This window comes from Sinocyclocheilus anshuiensis, unplaced genomic scaffold (genome assembly GCF_001515605.1).
Source record: "Sinocyclocheilus anshuiensis isolate Anshui unplaced genomic scaffold, SAMN03320099.WGS_v1.1 scaffold882, whole genome shotgun sequence".
NCBI lineage: Eukaryota > Metazoa > Chordata > Actinopteri > Cypriniformes > Cyprinidae > Sinocyclocheilus > Sinocyclocheilus anshuiensis.
This window is the reverse complement of record NW_015540910.1, coordinates 988,889-1,010,010: the sequence shown is the minus strand read 5'-3', so window position 1 is coordinate 1,010,010 and position 21,122 is coordinate 988,889.

The window sequence follows — 21,122 nt, the reverse complement described above, 5'->3', positions numbered from 1 at the left end:
TGTTTTGGCTTGTTTCCGTTGTGTTGCGACTGGTTTCCTTTGTGTTGCGACTTGTTTCCGCTGTGTTGCGACTTGTTTCCGTTGTGTTGCGACTTGTTTCTGTTGTGTTGTGGCTTGTTTCCGCTGTGTTGTGGCTTGTTTCCGTTGTGTTGCGACTGGTTTCTGTTGTGTTGTGGCTTGTTTCCGCTGTGTTGTGGCTTGTTTCCGTTGTGTTGCGACTGGTTTCTGTTGTGTTGTGGCTTGTTTCCGCTGTGTTGTGGCTTGTTTCCGTTGTGTTGCGACTGGTTTCTGTTGTGTTGTGGCTTGTTTCCGCTGTGTTGTGGCTTGTTTCCGTTGTGTTGCGACTGGTTTCTGTTGTGTTGTGGCTTGTTTCCGCTGTGTTGTGGCTTGTTTCCGTTGTGTTGCGACTGGTTTCTGTTGTGTTGTGGCTTGTTTCCGCTGTGTTGTGGCTTGTTTCCGTTGTGTTGCGACTGGTTTCTGTTGTGTTGTGGCTTGTTTCCGCTGTGTTGTGGCTTGTTTCCGTTGTGTTGCGACTGGTTTCTGTTGTGTTGTGGCTTGTTTCCGCTGTGTTGTGGCTTGTTTCCGTTGTGTTGCGACTGGTTTCTGTTGTGTTGTGGCTTGTTTCCGCTGTGTTGTGGCTTGTTTCCGTTGTGTTGCGACTGGTTTCTGTTGTGTTGTGGCTTGTTTCCGCTGTGTTGTGGCTTGTTTCCGTTGTGTTGCGACTGGTTTCTGTTGTGTTGTGGCTTGTTTCCGCTGTGTTGTGGCTTGTTTCCGTTGTGTTGCGACTGGTTTCTGTTGTGTTGTGGCTTGTTTCCGCTGTGTTGTGGCTTGTTTCCGTTGTGTTGCGACTGGTTTCTGTTGTGTTGTGGCTTGTTTCCGCTGTGTTGTGGCTTGTTTCCGTTGTGTTGCGACTGGTTTCTGTTGTGTTGTGGCTTGTTTCCGCTGTGTTGTGGCTTGTTTCCGTTGTGTTGCGACTGGTTTCTGTTGTGTTGTGGCTTGTTTCCGCTGTGTTGTGGCTTGTTTCCGTTGTGTTGCGACTGGTTTCTGTTGTGTTGTGGCTTGTTTCCGCTGTGTTGTGGCTTGTTTCCGTTGTGTTGCGACTGGTTTCTGTTGTGTTGTGGCTTGTTTCCGCTGTGTTGTGGCTTGTTTCCGTTGTGTTGCGACTGGTTTCTGTTGTGTTGTGGCTTGTTTCCGCTGTGTTGTGGCTTGTTTCCGTTGTGTTGCGACTGGTTTCTGTTGTGTTGTGGCTTGTTTCCGCTGTGTTGTGGCTTGTTTCCGTTGTGTTGCGACTGGTTTCTGTTGTGTTGTGGCTTGTTTCCGCTGTGTTGTGGCTTGTTTCCGTTGTGTTGCGACTGGTTTCTGTTGTGTTGTGGCTTGTTTCCGCTGTGTTGTGGCTTGTTTCCGTTGTGTTGCGACTGGTTTCTGTTGTGTTGTGGCTTGTTTCCGCTGTGTTGTGGCTTGTTTCCGTTGTGTTGCGACTGGTTTCTGTTGTGTTGTGGCTTGTTTCCGCTGTGTTGTGGCTTGTTTCCGTTGTGTTGCGACTGGTTTCTGTTGTGTTGTGGCTTGTTTCCGCTGTGTTGTGGCTTGTTTCCGTTGTGTTGCGACTGGTTTCTGTTGTGTTGTGGCTTGTTTCCGCTGTGTTGTGGCTTGTTTCCGTTGTGTTGCGACTGGTTTCTGTTGTGTTGTGGCTTGTTTCCGCTGTGTTGTGGCTTGTTTCCGTTGTGTTGCGACTGGTTTCTGTTGTGTTGTGGCTTGTTTCCGCTGTGTTGTGGCTTGTTTCCGTTGTGTTGCGACTGGTTTCTGTTGTGTTGTGGCTTGTTTCCGCTGTGTTGTGGCTTGTTTCCGTTGTGTTGCGACTGGTTTCTGTTGTGTTGTGGCTTGTTTCCGCTGTGTTGTGGCTTGTTTCCGTTGTGTTGCGACTGGTTTCTGTTGTGTTGTGGCTTGTTTCCGCTGTGTTGTGGCTTGTTTCCGTTGTGTTGCGACTGGTTTCTGTTGTGTTGTGGCTTGTTTCCGCTGTGTTGTGGCTTGTTTCCGTTGTGTTGCGACTGGTTTCTGTTGTGTTGTGGCTTGTTTCCGCTGTGTTGTGGCTTGTTTCCGTTGTGTTGCGACTGGTTTCTGTTGTGTTGTGGCTTGTTTCCGCTGTGTTGTGGCTTGTTTCCGTTGTGTTGCGACTGGTTTCTGTTGTGTTGTGGCTTGTTTCCGCTGTGTTGTGGCTTGTTTCCGTTGTGTTGCGACTGGTTTCTGTTGTGTTGTGGCTTGTTTCCGCTGTGTTGTGGCTTGTTTCCGTTGTGTTGCGACTGGTTTCTGTTGTGTTGTGGCTTGTTTCCGCTGTGTTGTGGCTTGTTTCCGTTGTGTTGCGACTGGTTTCTGTTGTGTTGTGGCTTGTTTCCGCTGTGTTGTGGCTTGTTTCCGTTGTGTTGCGACTGGTTTCTGTTGTGTTGTGGCTTGTTTCCGCTGTGTTGTGGCTTGTTTCCGTTGTGTTGCGACTGGTTTCTGTTGTGTTGTGGCTTGTTTCCGCTGTGTTGTGGCTTGTTTCCGTTGTGTTGCGACTGGTTTCTGTTGTGTTGTGGCTTGTTTCCGCTGTGTTGTGGCTTGTTTCCGTTGTGTTGCGACTGGTTTCTGTTGTGTTGTGGCTTGTTTCCGCTGTGTTGTGGCTTGTTTCCGTTGTGTTGCGACTGGTTTCTGTTGTGTTGTGGCTTGTTTCCGCTGTGTTGTGGCTTGTTTCCGTTGTGTTGCGACTGGTTTCTGTTGTGTTGTGGCTTGTTTCCGCTGTGTTGTGGCTTGTTTCCGTTGTGTTGCGACTGGTTTCTGTTGTGTTGTGGCTTGTTTCCGCTGTGTTGTGGCTTGTTTCCGTTGTGTTGCGACTGGTTTCTGTTGTGTTGTGGCTTGTTTCCGCTGTGTTGTGGCTTGTTTCCGTTGTGTTGCGACTGGTTTCTGTTGTGTTGTGGCTTGTTTCCGCTGTGTTGTGGCTTGTTTCCGTTGTGTTGCGACTGGTTTCTGTTGTGTTGTGGCTTGTTTCCGCTGTGTTGTGGCTTGTTTCCGTTGTGTTGCGACTGGTTTCTGTTGTGTTGTGGCTTGTTTCCGCTGTGTTGTGGCTTGTTTCCGTTGTGTTGCGACTGGTTTCTGTTGTGTTGTGGCTTGTTTCCGCTGTGTTGTGGCTTGTTTCCGTTGTGTTGCGACTGGTTTCTGTTGTGTTGTGGCTTGTTTCCGCTGTGTTGTGGCTTGTTTCCGTTGTGTTGCGACTGGTTTCTGTTGTGTTGTGGCTTGTTTCCGCTGTGTTGTGGCTTGTTTCCGTTGTGTTGCGACTGGTTTCTGTTGTGTTGTGGCTTGTTTCCGCTGTGTTGTGGCTTGTTTCCGTTGTGTTGCGACTGGTTTCTGTTGTGTTGTGGCTTGTTTCCGCTGTGTTGTGGCTTGTTTCCGTTGTGTTGCGACTGGTTTCTGTTGTGTTGTGGCTTGTTTCCGCTGTGTTGTGGCTTGTTTCCGTTGTGTTGCGACTGGTTTCTGTTGTGTTGTGGCTTGTTTCCGCTGTGTTGTGGCTTGTTTCCGTTGTGTTGCGACTGGTTTCTGTTGTGTTGTGGCTTGTTTCCGCTGTGTTGTGGCTTGTTTCCGTTGTGTTGCGACTGGTTTCTGTTGTGTTGTGGCTTGTTCCCATTGTGTTGTGCTAATTTTGTTGTGTTTTGGCTTGTTTCCGTTGTGTTGTGACTTGCTTCCTTTGTGTTGTGCTAATTTCGTTGTGTTGTGCCTTGTTTCCGTTGTGTTGCGACTGGTTTCCGTTGTGTTGTGACTGGTTTCTGTTGTGTTGCGACTGGTTTCCGTTGTGTTGTGACTGGTTTCTGTTGTGTTGCGACTGGTTTCCGTTGTGTTGTGACTGGTTTCTGTTGTGTTGCGACTGGTTTCCGTTGTGTTGTGACTGGTTTCTGTTGTGTTGCGACTGGTTTCCGTTGTGTTGTGACTGGTTTCTGTTGTGTTGCGACTGGTTTCCGTTGTGTTGTGACTGGTTTCTGTTGTGTTGCGACTGGTTTCCGTTGTGTTGTGACTGGTTTCTGTTGTGTTGCGACTGGTTTCCGTTGTGTTGTGACTGGTTTCTGTTGTGTTGCGACTGGTTTCCGTTGTGTTGTGACTGGTTTCTGTTGTGTTGCGACTGGTTTCCGTTGTGTTGTGACTGGTTTCTGTTGTGTTGCGACTGGTTTCCGTTGTGTTGTGACTGGTTTCTGTTGTGTTGCGACTGGTTTCCGTTGTGTTGTGACTGGTTTCTGTTGTGTTGCGACTGGTTTCCGTTGTGTTGTGACTGGTTTCTGTTGTGTTGCGACTGGTTTCCGTTGTGTTGTGACTGGTTTCTGTTGTGTTGCGACTGGTTTCCGTTGTGTTGTGACTGGTTTCTGTTGTGTTGCGACTGGTTTCCGTTGTGTTGTGACTGGTTTCTGTTGTGTTGCGACTGGTTTCCGTTGTGTTGTGACTGGTTTCTGTTGTGTTGCGACTGGTTTCCGTTGTGTTGTGACTGGTTTCTGTTGTGTTGCGACTGGTTTCCGTTGTGTTGTGACTGGTTTCTGTTGTGTTGCGACTGGTTTCCGTTGTGTTGTGACTGGTTTCTGTTGTGTTGCGACTGGTTTCCGTTGTGTTGTGACTGGTTTCTGTTGTGTTGCGACTGGTTTCCGTTGTGTTGTGACTGGTTTCTGTTGTGTTGCGACTGGTTTCCGTTGTGTTGTGACTGGTTTCTGTTGTGTTGCGACTGGTTTCCGTTGTGTTGTGACTGGTTTCTGTTGTGTTGCGACTGGTTTCCGTTGTGTTGTGACTGGTTTCTGTTGTGTTGCGACTGGTTTCCGTTGTGTTGTGACTGGTTTCTGTTGTGTTGCGACTGGTTTCCGTTGTGTTGTGACTGGTTTCTGTTGTGTTGCGACTGGTTTCCGTTGTGTTGTGACTGGTTTCTGTTGTGTTGCGACTGGTTTCCGTTGTGTTGTGACTGGTTTCTGTTGTGTTGCGACTGGTTTCCGTTGTGTTGTGACTGGTTTCTGTTGTGTTGCGACTGGTTTCCGTTGTGTTGTGACTGGTTTCTGTTGTGTTGCGACTGGTTTCCGTTGTGTTGTGACTGGTTTCTGTTGTGTTGCGACTGGTTTCCGTTGTGTTGTGACTGGTTTCTGTTGTGTTGCGACTGGTTTCCGTTGTGTTGTGACTGGTTTCTGTTGTGTTGCGACTGGTTTCCGTTGTGTTGTGACTGGTTTCTGTTGTGTTGCGACTGGTTTCCGTTGTGTTGTGACTGGTTTCTGTTGTGTTGCGACTGGTTTCCGTTGTGTTGTGACTGGTTTCTGTTGTGTTGCGACTGGTTTCCGTTGTGTTGTGACTGGTTTCTGTTGTGTTGCGACTGGTTTCCGTTGTGTTGCGACTGGTTTCCTTTGTGTTGCGACTTGTTTCTGTTGTGTTGCGACTTGTTGCGACTTGTTTCTGTTGTGTTGCGACTTGTTTCTGTTGTGTTGGGGCTTGTTCCCATTGTGTTGTGGCTTATTTCCATTGTACTGTGCTAATTTCGTTGTGTTGTGGCTTGTTTCCATTGTGTTGCAGCTTGTTTCCATTGTGTTGCAGCTTGTTTCCATTGTGTTGCAGCTTGTTTCCATTGTGTTGCAGCTTGTTTCCATTGTGTTGCAGCTTGTTTCCATTGTGTTGCAGCTTGTTTCCATTGTGTTGCAGCTTGTTTCCATTGTGTTGCAGCTTGTTTCCATTGTGTTGCAGCTTGTTTCCATTGTGTTGCAGCTTGTTTCCATTGTGTTGCAGCTTGTTTCCATTGTGTTGCAGCTTGTTTCCATTGTGTTGCAGCTTGTTTCCATTGTGTTGCAGCTTGTTTCCATTGTGTTGCAGCTTGTTTCCATTGTGTTGCAGCTTGTTTCCATTGTGTTGTGCTAATTTTGTTGTGTTGTGACTGGTTTCTGTTGTGTTGCAGCTTGTTTCCATTGTGTTGTGCTTAGAGTAGAGGTGGCAGTTAGCCCGCACCTCAGACATCCGCTAATTTTGGGAACAAATTGGCCAGGTTTTAAGGCGTTATTGGGGCATTTATGTGCGGGTGTCTCTTGGGAGGAAATAGCGCGGGAAAGGGGGGCGGTCGCGCAGGTAGGAGAAGCTGAGCCGGGACCAAGGGGGACTGAGACAGGGGAACGGAGCGCTGTTGAGAGGGGAACCCTCACAAAGTGCAATGATTTTCCCCTGGAACAGTCCCAGGATGATTCGCTCAAGAATGCTTTTGAACAGGTCCGTGCCATCGATGGACAGCTTCTCCAACCGGCTCGACCGCTCTCCTATCCGTATTTTGCTATTTTAAAAGACCGGTTGTATCGAGTGACCCAAGACACTCAGTCAAAACAAGATACTACCCAATTGTTAGTACCAAAAAGCCGTCGGGAAATGCTTTTCCAGGCGGCTCACTGTAATCCGATGGCCGGACATTTGGGGCAAGCAGCAACACTGAATCGTCTAATGACCCGATTTTTCTGGCCGGGCATTCACGAGAACGTGCGCAGGTGGTGCGCGTCTTGTCGTGAATGTCAGCTGGTGAACCCACCGGCCACCCCAAAAGCACCATTGTGCCCTCTCCCGTTTGTGCAGGTCCCCTTCGAACGAATTGGCATGGACTCTCATGGACCGGATCCTCCGGCCGCATGCTGCGTATGCCTATTTGGATGACATTATCATCTACAGCAACGACTGGCCGCGACATATGCATCATCTGCGGGCGGTCCTGAGGTCGCTGAGGGAGGCCGGGCTGACGGCCAACCCGAAAAAGTGTGCGGTTGGGCGTGTGGAGGTAAGGTATCTGGGCTTCCACTTGGGTCACGGACAGGTGCGTCCCCAAATTGATAAGACGGCAGCGGTTGCGACCTGTCCGAGACCCAAGACCAAAAAGGAGGTGAGGCAGTTCCTGGGGCTGGCGGGATATTATAGAAGGTTTGTACCTAAGTATTCGGACCTCACCAGCCCGCTGACTGACCTCACTAAAAAGGAGGCACCAGACCCGGTCCAGTGGACGGAGCAGTGCCAGCAGGCTTTCACCCAGGTAAAGGATGATCTGTGTGGCGGGCCGCTCCTTCACTCCCCTGACTTCTCTCTCCCATTTTTATTGCAGACTGACGCGTCGGACAGGGGGCTGGGAGCGGTCCTGTCCCAGGAGATAGAGGGGGAGGAACGGCCGGTGCTGTACATCAGTCGGAAGCTCTCAAAGAGGGAGACGATGTACAGCACCATTGAGAAGGAATGTCTGGCGATCAGATGGGCCGTCCTCCCCCTCCGCTATTATCTCCTGGGTCAGGAATTCACCCTCTGTTCGGACCACGCGCCCCTGCAGTGGCTCCACCGCATGAAGGATACCAACGCGTGGATCACCCGTTGGTATCTAGCATTGCAACCATTCAAATTCAAGGTGGTCTACAGGCCGGGGGTACAGATGGTGGTAGCTGACTTCCTCTCCAGGAATGGGGGGCGGGGGGCTGCAGGCCGGAGGGCTCCCAGGCCTGAGTCGGGCGGTGGGGGTATATGGCGAGGGGGGCGTGGTTCAGCAAGGTCTGCATCAGGAGAGAGAGGCAGGAGACGAGCGGTGCGTAAGTGGGTCAAGCGCAAATGATAAACACCTGTGTCTCGTCTCAGTAATTGGTGTGGAGAGACCGGATAAAAGGGGCCACCTGGAACATGATCGGGAGAGAGACTGACTGGGAACGCGAGCCACCCGGGGAGACGGGTGTAGAGAAACACGGAAGCAAGTTGTGTTATGATTGTTATGAGTTATTGACTGCGAGTCTGGAAGCGCTGTGTGAGCGCCGTATTGTGTTGTGTGCACTGAGATATTTAAATAAAGCTCGCGTCCCAGCAAGCCGACCCTGCCTTCTTCCTTCCACTCTCTTGAACCTTACCACAGTGCACTACTGGGCCACCGTACAATTCAGTAGCCACAGTCCATCAATACACACAAACAATCAATCGTAGTTACATTAGCGGATGGCATAAATAATAATTTGTGCTCTATACAAAGTCCACTACGGTGTTCATGCATAAAGAATCTCTAAGACTATTTACTACCGTATAATACACTTATTTTTTTATAAAAGTGAAAACTAAATTTAGTGAATGTACTGTAGTATAGTACTTTATATGCAATACAAAGAGTTGACCCTGGCAAGATTGCTCATTCTAGAGACGCCAGGATTCAATGCATTAGTGTCTGAGACAAATGTTAGTATCCAGTAAAGCTGAAAGCTCTTCAGTGATGTTATTTACCGTTGCTTTTTATTTACCTTTATTGCACAAAAGTTCACGATTTGTTCGTGAAAACACTCGTATGCAGATTTAATGTACAATTCTGTGCATACAAACTGTTACTGAATCAGTGTCCTACCAATTTAAACAGTGCTACTCTGTTTTTAACCTCTGTTCGTAACATGATTTTCCAGCAGCAGGCTTCTATTCACTCTTTCAGTTGTGAAGTCACTTTTAGGACAGTAATGCTAGTCAAACAGTCTTGTCCAGTCTTTTCCAGAGTGACATCTCTAGTGTCTCCAATCCCTTTCAAATACTAAATACAGTCACTCAAGGGTTAACTTTGTTCCTCAATTTCAGAGTTACTCATGTGTGCCAGCGCAGTCTATGCTGCTTAGAGGGGATACATGAACACATAACTCAAAAATAAGCCATATTACAATGACGACCTCTGACCACTATAAATCTTTAAAGACTTGAGGATATATAAATTGGTCTTGTAAAGCCAAATGCACTCCAAGAACCCCCTAACCACAAATGATGTCAATGTGAGCCCGTACTACGCCTCTGCATGTGTAATTATACATACTGTAAAAGATATTGTGAGACATTTATGAGACTGAAATACATTTCCCATTTCAACAGCTTCCACAAAACACTCTAGTCAGTCATCTGACAAATGTATTTGCTCATACTATTGCACCTTGCACCTGGAATTCACGTTAGAATATATAATACTATATACAGTATAATATAGTATATAATGAATGAATGAATAATTTTTGTTTGTGTATTTTACTTATTTTTTATATATACTATTGTTTAATATACTATTATTTAACATAATGTAGTTAAGAAGACACACTGTTAAATTAAATGTATGCCACCTCTAAATAAAAAGTCTGTGAAAAGTCACTAAACAGTCTCTGTAAACACTTTTTTTTAAAAGAAATGTATTAGATTTCTGATTTTATTTTATTATGTAACAGTTACATTGCTACCATTATGTCTTTAAGAATGAGTGAATCATACATTGAACCAATTAGTTCAAAAACACTGAATGAAGTGACTTCCTTCATAAGTGAGTCATTGAATTAGTCACTCAAACAATTTGTTAAAAAAAATACAGGAATGAAACATCACTACTGTGTGTTGCTCTGAGACATGCAAGCACTGATTCTGCTTTAGTTTTTTAAGAGCAAAAATAGAGAAGATAACTGCCAATAATGAGTCTAAATTGCTAATTAATCTGCTGTTTAAAAGCATAATCACGCAGTACTAGAACTGTTATTCTCAATACATACTTAGTAATCAATTAATCTCTGTTGACACCTGAAATGATCATTTGGTCCAGTCAATAAGAATTAAATTAGGATTTTCCAAAAACATTTTTTTCCTCAAAAGCACTAAAAGAATAATTAATCAACTCATATGACTTTCCTTCTTTTCATCTTTTAAACACAAATGGGAAGCACATTTAAGCTTCCTTTTACCATATTTGATCAGTTGATCTTTCCATTATATAAAACAATTGTGACTCTCCAGACCACTTGATTCATATGGAATACTTTTAATGACATATCTGACAACTTCTTGAAGCTTTACATTTTGGTGAAATGGACTTTCAATGGATTTTCTCAGGAAAGCTGAACTTTCTCAGGAAAGCTGAATAATTAGCATTATCTAATGTTATCCAAGAGGTGGGCCACACATTGTTCACAAGGCATAAAATTAAGCTCAACTTCTGACTAAACGCGTTAACCTCAACCCACAGGCCTCATTACTGTGATTACAGTGACAAAGATATCTCCACGGCCTCCTCTTTCCCAGGGAAAAGATCAGTAGCTTAAGTGGATTGGACCATATTCTACAGGTCCAACAGTTATCTAGTCAGCCAGAAGCACAAGGGTCCATTTTGTCTGCTACGGGATCATTTGACCTCTAAAATATCTCAGATGAGCTCACAATGATTTCCAACAGTAAACTAAGCAGAATAAAAACATAAAAAAATTCCAATAAAGCAGATGGAGACAGATGGGTAAGTGCTGATGCATCCTGCCCGAGAAAAACAAGACCCTATTAGAGTGCTATTATGAGTACATTTTATTTCCTAGTCTCGTTAACAGCTGATTTATTGATCGTTTTTGAGATGAGAACAGACGCTACCATAATTCGATATGAGATCACTGTTTTTCGTCATCATGAATTGGTGCCTAAACTTAAAACCAAAATAAAAGTCTTGGTTTGTCTCAGATTGAAACGAAAATTATTAATTAATTAATTCATTAATAATACCTTTTCTTATTTTCAGTGTTTGTTTACTGTAAAATACTAAAAATGTGTTCCATGGTGTCAACTAGGGCTGGGCAGTTTTCCCGATTGTATCGATTAATTTGAATTTAATGTTTTGCCACGATTTTATTTTTTAGAAATCGAGGAATTGCGATTTTGAATAGAAATATTACCAATTGTTAGAATTTTGACAATATGCCGGTGATAACAGTAAAGAGAAAAGAACGATCCAACCGCATGCATGTCGGCGCACGTAATTAATCGCTCACGTGTGACGCGCTTTGTGAAGGACCATAAATATAGCGCTAAGCGCCATTCACACAGAATGCGCTTTTGTGTTGACAAAGATGCGACGCGGGCAGTGGAATAGGTAAAACATGCAAGAAGATGGGAGTGAACCTCTTTTAACTTGAGCGCAGTGTTTTTAGAAAGCCGTTTCATGCATGAGACGCTGCAAGAGACGCGAGCGCAACAGTCAAACACATCCATGTTTACACAGAAAAAACTATGGAAAAGCAGCGCAATCGAATAAAAAACCTATAAAGAACTACTACTGTATGTCTGATATTTCATGTTTGCATCATGGTGACAGACTGAAAGCTGCTGTTGTTTTTACAGAACATTTATAGTTAATAATAGTCTACTAGTGTTATACCTTCAGTCATTTTGAATTTGAATTACCTTGACTTTTGAGATTTTTTAAAAGCATTTTCCTTGTATTATTTCTGAACACATAATATGTATAAGACAAGTTTGTACAATATGTAGTTGTAGTTTATGCATCTTTTCTGCAAAGATATTTAACAAGTGATCTGTTTAACATTTACATCATGTTGATCATGACCCTAGTGTCAACACACAAGAACACGGATTAACCACTTTGTATTGATTCTGGATAGTCTGACTAATAAACATATTGATCGGTTTGGATTCTTTTGATTATACTAGTATTAAGTAATACAGTAAATCAGCTAACAGATCACATGTTTGCGAAATCTATAACACCCACATTTTAAAACTATAATGACACTTAATGACAGTTGTAGTTATTATAATAATTAAGGTAATAACGTTCATCTATCCAACCTGTATGGTTTTGATAAACAGCCTCATAACAGCACACCCACAGATCCGCGTGATATATGACACACAATAATGATAAAAAGTGTCTAAAATTTGACAGCTAAAAGTCAAGCTGCAAAGGTTTTGTCCTGTTTGCCCACAATGTGTGTCATGTTTACAAGGCTGGTAGACTAAGTGGTTTTGATTAAAAACTAGTAAAAGAACCTCACAATCTTATGGCACTTTGTAACTATTTTACCTTTTGGTGAATTGTTAGCTAATTCATATCAATTCGTACAATTTGTATGTTCATCTGAAATTGCAGTAAGATTACCTCACTGTAGTTGGTCGGTTAATATTTTTAGTCCAAGGATGTGTTTTCTGTTCAACAATGTAACTGCTTAACTACGAGTTAAATACTTTGCAGGAGTAATTAACTAGCTAGTCATTACTAACTACATTCCCTAAAAATAAACTATATTTCCACCCACAGGTCGAGAGCTGTAGTTCCAACGACAGAAATATACGATGCTGTTTGCGAACGTTTGATGGAACTATGGTCTCGGGAACCACTGAACAAATCGTCGAACTTCACATTGCTGGTAACAACGGAACTTGCAACAATAGTTGACTAACAATGCTTTTAAGAAATGCACCCCAGAATTTATATAGCAAAGAAAGTATGTTTCATTTTTACGATTACCACAGAGGGCGCTATAACAGACATTACTGTGTGTTTATAGCTACCTAACTGAATAATAACACCAGTTTAATGGCATAGACATTTGAAGGTAACGCCATTGGGCTTGCAATGCATTGGCTAAGCATTTACAGTAAGTCTGCGTTTGCATATCTGCATGGAGTATGAAACTGCACAGCTGCCCAGACCTGCTGATAGTCAAAATTCTTGCAACGTGAGACTACACGATTACCTTTGCATATGTGTATGCATTGACTATTCAAACATTTCAGAAAAGAAACATGATCACCGAACCCTACACGGAACTGCTGTAAAAAAAAACATCCTGTTCATGGAAATCATCTTTTTCTGTAAGTCTGGATAGTTCATATTCAATGAAAGGCCATCTAAGGTTGTGCAACCCAAGCAGGAACAGAATATTCCTGTGTAAATGAGTGACCACGGCGAGACAGAAATGGGATGTGAGGATTTCCCCGCCTTCATTTTCCGTTTGCCATCCTTGAACAGTCAACAAAACTATCACTTTATCTGTGTTGCATTGTCCTGATTAAAAGCCTGATTAAAGTGTTGTCTTTGCACAGATTAGTTTTGAATTTCAGGGCTTCTATACTGTTTTACTGAGGATTTCATTTAAATTACCTAATAAACAGGCACAAACAAGCTTGTTTTCTTTGTTTTCTATTTTTAAGTTTAATGTGCACTGCTAGAAAATAAAACCTAACAAATCAGGCTTTTATGCCCATTGTCTTTAGTGCTGTCACACGATTAATCGCATCCAAAATAATAAAAGTTTATTATTAACATAACATATTTTTCTTAAATATATACATGCATGTGTGGGTATTATATATATATAAAAATATCAAAATTATTTTCTGTGGTAATCTTCTGCATGTAACAGATGTTGTACATAAAGCTTAAATCGTTTCAAACTCTGACACCTTTTTAACATCCTGTCAGGATAAGCGTGTCTCTTGTGTATTTTAAAAATGGGGGAGTATTTTTACAGCATCAGCTGCGCTCGATCACTCTGGAAAATGCAAATTAAGGCTTGACTTGAACATAAAGAAATGTCCATTCTGGCTGACTGTCTGCTCAGAGGTCTCACTGCACACATGTAAGGTTATGGACAGGAAGGCCACAGGTGACTGTGATGTTGGTCGACTGCCGCCCTAAGGGTCAAGCAGGAGCAAAATAGATGACAATAACTGACCCAAAACATCCACCCACATCTGCTCCCATGAGCTCATCGGCACAAAACATCAACAATTATACATGGAAAGAATCAGTTGCTATTGGAACGGAGATATTTAAAGGAAAATTGTGCTGTTTTTGAATGCTAAAATACTTGATAGCCCAGCAACTAAGCCATTTATAGTTTAAGCCTTGACATTTTCCTTAGAAAATTAATCTGTTCAGTTGTTTTTACAATTATATTGGTGGTGGGGAAAAAAACTCCTAATAATGTATTTTTATAAACTGTGTCCATAATCAGCACATTTGCTATTTCAAAAGCAGAACACAAGCTATCTAACTCAAGATATCTATATGAAGTAGGGCCTAGATAAAAGTACTTTTCTATTTAAACTAGATAAATTATATGTGGGAAACAACGGGATGGAAAAAAAGAGCCAAATAAGAGACCAAGTGACAGGACAACGTTATACTATACATATCTTTGGCTTTTCAGAATAGCTGTGGTGGAAATTGTTGTGTCTCACTGTTCAACAAGGCATTTAACATGTGCACAGATGCCTCCCATGCTTAAGTAAACATTAAAGCATCTGCACTAATGCCAACATCTTTGTATACACAACCACCCAACCCAGTGTGCATGCGAGTCTGTTAACTCGTCAATTCACATGACAGATGGTTTCTAGGGTTGGTTCTACTCAGCTGGCTCATAAATAATCATGAGAAGACCTAAAAAAAAAAATCAATTTGGGTTGCAACAGAAGGTGGAGCTCTTGATTTAATCTAATCCACCCATTTTTTTCTGAAAATCTGGAAACATTATGCCAGTCAGGATACTCACAAGGATGCAATGGTTAAAGACATGGTGCATATTGAAATAGCATTTTATGTATCTTTCATATACGTTTCTGTTAAGCTCATAAAGGCTGCATTTATTTGATCAAAAATACAGTTAAAAACAGTGTGAAATATTATTACATTTGAAAATATATATATTTTTTTATTATAATATATTTTAAAAATGTATTTTATTCATGTGATAGCAAAGCTGAATCTTCAGCATCATTACTCCAGTCTTCAGTGTCACATGATCCTTATTAAGATATGCTGATTTCTTATTATATTAATGTTGTGCTGCCATTACCATGCCATCGAAAAGTTTGGGGTATTTAAGATTCAACCAAAAAAGGCAAAGATATTAAACAGCAACACTGTTTTCAATATTTGACAATAACAAGAAGAGTTATTAATAACTGGGTACCAATAACATTGATAATAATTGAGCACCAAATCAGCATATTAGAATGTTTTCTGATGTTTCTACATTTTATCTTAAGGGTTTTTCCCATTATTTTAATTTTAGTTTTAGTATAACATTATAATACAATATATATTTGTACTTTTTTATCATTTAAAGAAGAAACCAATCCGATGTATATTTGACATTTGAGGCTTAATACTAAAGAAAAGCACTAAAAGTTTTTCAGCTAGAGTGTTTTCAGCTTTTTTATTTTCATATAAAAAAACGGCATGCAGTTAATTGAGCACCAAATCAGCATATTAGAATGTTTTCTGAAGGATCATATGACACTGAAAACTGGAGTAATGGCAGGTGAAAATTCAGCTTTGCCATCACAGGAATAAATTACAATTTAAAAAATATAAAAAAAAAAAAAACAGTTCTCATAAATTGCACAATATTTCATAATATGACTGTTTTTACTGTATTTGTAAACAAATAAATGCAGCCTACACATAAGAGACTTCTTTCAAAAACATAAAAAAAAATCTTAATTATTCAATTTTTCTGACTGTAGTATTAATATTGTGAATATCATGAATTACCACATGACATCATGAGATACATATTCAAATACTTAATATTTGAACAAAACTGCTTTACTGCTTATTGACCCACTTACGACCTTGTGCAGAAGGCAGCCAAACTGGCTGCTTTGCATCTTATGACTATGGTGAAATTTTAACCAAAGTAAAGGGTGGAAATCTGAGGTTTGGATTCAGTTTCTCAATAACAGATGTTTGCCACACTTGCCTTTCAGCCTAAAAGTAATAAGAAAAGAGGTCAAATAAGTAATAAACTACATGCATGCCATAAGCAAACAGAGATACATTCATCTGCAACATAAACCTCAGACCAATTCAACAGACTCGGAGAGTAATTCCACAAAGCACCTCGTTGTTAAGACCAGGGGCTTAAAATATTAATGCTGTGACTGGTGGTATTGAATATACCAGTGGTGGAATCTTACAGGCCACAAGAGAACTGCTCAAACCTACACATGTAAAGCCCTAAGAAACATGCTGTCAAATGCTTTCAGCTGTATCAACGAAGTGTTTAGTGCCACGTTTAAAATTGTAATGCTTTGAGAATAATGTCATTATAGGTCTTTATTGAGTATGAAGTCAAAGTCATAAACTTGTACTATAATGAGATATAATCTTAAATAATTTGAGAATAAACTGTAGAATAAATGTGTAAAATTCCAATATGAAATGAAATCCTATTCCTATAGTGTTAATCATGCCTTTTCTCATAATGTTGTTTAATTTCTAAGTACTTTTTGACAGTATAAAATTACTTCAGTATCCTAATTTTTCTGGCTTTATTCATGTAACAATACAACTTCATTTTCATAAAAAGTGTATTCTCTTTTTTCAATGTGGCACTAAAGCAGCATCATAAAGGAGAAAGCTCATCTGTTCCACACATTTTAGTATGTCAATTGCAAATCGTAATTAATAATCGCAACTACAATTTCAAGGGAATAATCGACAATTATGATTTTTGTCATAATCGTGCAAGCATAAATGGCCCTTGATAGATTGTAGTTTAAATGTCTGTCAACCCAAAATGCAATATAAACCAGCTGTGACTTATTAAAGATGTTCCCAATGAGCAGCATCTATTGCATCAGAAATCTATTAAATTTCAAATTAGGACAACAATAAGATGAATGAATCCAAGAGTCTCTGAACACAAGATAAATGAAGTGCTTCAGAAAGCAACAGTGTAACAGGTAGAGACTGGTACTATATCAACAACTAACCGCAGCTTGGATAAACTAAAAATTACTAAGGTTACCGAATCACGTGTTTCCAGCCAGGAAAAACACATGGCTTTGGGCCTCATCAGACGTGGTTTTACAAACAAGAGATACTGTCATTGACGTAATGATAATTAAACAGTTGCCATGACTTTGGACTCACAAACGAAGAAGAATGATGGATTGTCTTCCATTAATGTTGAAGATTAAAAGTTGAAATCTCAGGGCCTTTGACCGTTACTTTATTTTAAAAAGACATAAAGATTGCTACTGTCTTTATGATGCTAAGCCAGCCACTAAAACACTGATGTAATTCCCCGTGGAGAGAAAAGACTGATACACAGTCTAAAGACATTCCACAAAGCAATTCTGAGATATATAGCTAGTACAAGCTTGAACAAACACTGTGATATCTGCAGGCTGAACCTTTAGGCTTTTTGCGGTGAGTGAGATATACTGTAAGAAACTGGAAATGTGGCTTATGTCAACACGGCCTGAACATACTCTACACATGCACGCTCCTAATTATGGCAGTTCGATTTCACATGTTGTGTACTGAAACGTGTCAAGTATAATTCATAAAGCTGCATGTGTTGCAATCTCAGTTTTGCCACAGGGGGCGCCATAGTATCTCGCATATTGCATTAGCAAAACTGCTTCTACTAAACTACTAAACATTAACTAAACTATAACATTATTTTATAACTATTTCCAGTTAAATAAAGCATAAGCATTAGCTAAACTATTCTATTATCTAAAATGTTTCCATTAGCTAAACTATAGCATTAGCTATAGCTGCTTCTACCATATTAGCTAAATTACTGACACTACATTTACATTACATTTACATTTAGACATTTAACAGACGCTTTTATCCAAAGCGACTTACAACTGAGGACAATAGAAGCAATCAAAATCAACAGAAGAGCAATGATATGCAAGTGCTACAAGTCTCAGTTAGCTTAATGCAGTACACGTAGCAAGTTTTTTTTTTAAATCATATAATAAATAAAAAGAAAACAGATAGAATAGAAAAAGAATAGAGCAAGCTAGTAAAATTAACTAAATGAACTAACTTAATTAAATTAACTAAATTAGTTAATTAACTAAATTACTTTAGCTAGTAACACTAAAGTTAAATCATGACGTTATTGAAACAGCTTCTACTAAATTATCTAAATTAAACTACTAAATATTAGCTAAACTATAGCATTACCTAAACTGCTACTACAAAGCTAAATTAGGACCAGATTTACAATCTGCTCGCACCAGCGCAAACAATCTTTTGGCGTTAAAATAGTACTGACAGGATTTACGAAAGACGCACAGTGAGGAATTAGCACTGAAAAGGCATGGACACAGTTATTTTTGTGCCTGACCTTATTGAATATGCATTTGTAGGAGTTGCAATGAAGCACACAACTTGATTCACTAACGTTTGCGCTCGTCAAATTACTGGTATTTGCGCCATTATTTAACGGCCAAAAAAGCATGTCTTAAAGCAGGCGGTAAATTGCGCTGGTCATTGTGGAAATGATCTGGCTGCATCGGTGTTCTTTAATGTGCGCATTGTTAGTAAATCACCCGCAGAATTTTCCACTCCCATCGGCACTTTTATGGAATTGCGCTCTAACGCTACTTTGCCCTGTTTAGTAAATCTGGTCCTAAGATAGGAGAATGTTAGTTAAAGATAGCAAAAATGTTGACATGTTTATATCAACAGTAGCTATTTGAATAACAACAAACTCAGTTTAATGTTGCAGACATCTAAAGAAAACTCTACGGCCCACAAACAACGGATCTACATGCTTGCAATTCATCGGCCAAGATACGTGGCCATGGTAAATGCCCAAAATGTCAATGGTTGTAATTGTGACCTGCTTATTTAAACTCAGTCTGACAGATTAACACACTCATGTGATCTGTACTGGATTGTTCAAATGCCTACCTATAGCAAAAACATTCAAGATCAGACCTGTGACTATTTTAAAACACAGAAGCATTCACATTTTCTGTAAACAATATATACACTCCCTTCCTCTGTCATCAATAAAAGCCAAAAAATCAATTCTCAAGATTGTCCAGGTAGTAAGTAAACCATTTCCATGTGTTCACAATGGTTCCTGCACCTGTTTTAGAACATTTAAAGTTCTCTCTCTGACAGGCTTTCATACGCAAACATGATGCCTTCATAGAAATCTGACAGAAGAATAAAGAGAGGTGGAGTGAATGACATTAGGCCTAAGTCCAAATGTTGTGCAAACTGAGCTGCAGGTCAAAGTCTGTCAGCTCCAGTAACCAGAGCTCCTGAGGCCTATCAGAACAACGTAACATGAGCGTATAGATGGCCTTTGTTTTTCAACAGAGGCTTTTTACAACCACAAAAAAGAAGCACTCTGTGTGTCCTTTCAATTTGGTCACAAAAGGATGTGTTTAATGAAGAAGATATTATCCCACATAGACTTTAACTGCAGACTACTTAAAGAGATAGTTCGCCCATTCCGTCATCATTTGCTCACCATGTTGTTCCACACCTGTATGATTTTCTTTCTTTGGTGGAACCAGTGTTGTTATTGGTCACTAAAACTATTAAAATTTTTCAATTGGTCGGCGCCAATGGCCTCGTGGGCAGCGCGCAGACATGTAGCGCCTTTGCGCTTCGGGCGTCCCGAGTTCGAGTCCCGGCTCGTGGACCTTTCCTGATCCCACCCCCTCTCTCTCTCACCCACTTCGCTTCCTGTCGACCTACTGTCCTATCTAAATAAAAGGCATAAAACGCCAAAAAGAAATCTTTAAAAAAAAAATAAAAAATGTTCAATTGAATTGAATGATACTAATAACACTGCTCGTGAAACACAAACAATCTATTTTGATTAATGAGTCAACTATTTTTGTCCATACAATGGAAGTCAATGGGGTCCAAACTACAGGACGTTAGACTTTCACTATACAAAAACATTACAGAAAATATCTTCTTTTGTGTTTCACAGAAGAAACGAATGTTCTGAAATTACATATGGATGAGTACACAACATAATTTTTGAGTGAACTATCCCTTTAACATACAATCAAAGGCTCAAGCAAATAAGTTCAACTGACAAAAGAAAATGTGCCCTAAACCTTGATTACAGTATGACATTTTGAGATGTAGCCCCACTTCAGCTCAAGAGACATCAGTAGAATAATATATTCAGATAAAATCTCAGGTATTCATATCAATAAAACATGCATATTAATTATAATCACAACAGGACCCACAAACTTACTGTAATTTAAGTTATAGTAACCTATTGTTACTTTGATCAATAGAACGTAATATATAAAAAATGAAGGAAAAGCTATATGTGAGCATATAATTATATATTTTCATATCAAACATCGAGTCCATGTTTATAAACACAACAAGGTCATAAAGCGTAAATACAACATAAAAAAGAGAAATGACAACCTAAATCCTATAATAAAGTATGAATATAATGATCTGGGCCTGTTTAATAATCAGAAGAGTAAAGTAAAAAGACATTATATAGTCTTATATCTGCATATCTATTAACCATTACAAGTACAATATAAACACAATAAGGCCTTACAGCCATACCGTAACATGACACGTACAGTAACAGTTCTGACCACTTCTTAATCAATAGAAGTCAGACATGAACAGATGGAGAAATAAAAGAAAATCCATATCTAAAATCTATGTAATCGATAACCCATTTAATCTTATGTTACTGTAAAACAGTAGCTAATTATCTAACACTTTAATTATACATCAGATATGTTTATCAACACAATAAGGCCCTACAGCCTGATTTAGGATTAAAAATAAGGTAAATAGGGTTAAAAAAATAATGCCACGCATGCATCTAATCTTATATTTATTAAACACTGCATCAACACAATGAGCTCGTGCGGAACATAAAGCCCTGATGATGGTGTGACATCGTAGCAGGTACATAAGAGGCGGGCCCATACGGAGCATCAGTGAGACTTTATAGGCTCTTCAATATACTACATGAAAAATAAAAATGTATATTCTTATACCTGACAGCCACGCGCACTGAGCTCTCATCTTGTCCCGAAGACATGTTCCCGGTCAGGACACAAGAGATAAATATAGCTGAATTTCCTTTTCTTTATCGGCTTAAGAAGCAGACACAAATAGAGCGTCCCTCCCGGCGTCTATTCTGCCATTATAAAGCTCAAATGATCCAAACGGGTGCTCGTTTGACAGGAAAATAAGGCAAATATGAAATAAAACATCTCGTGTTCGGCGCCGCGCGTTACATGTCTAGCTGCGCTCACACGCAACAATCATCTGCCCTCAGTGCCCTGAAGATGACGTCGCCACGCCACGCCTTCATCGTGCGCGTCAGACCACGCCCTCCTCTCCACAACAAAACCACACGTCAGCATAGGTGGCTTGCTTGGGACATGTAAATTATCCAATATATATGCCTATAATATATATATATATATATATATATATATATATATATATATATATATATATATAACTCTCTCTAATACCATTTTAATAATGCATTAGTAAATGTTGAAATTAATATAACCTAAGA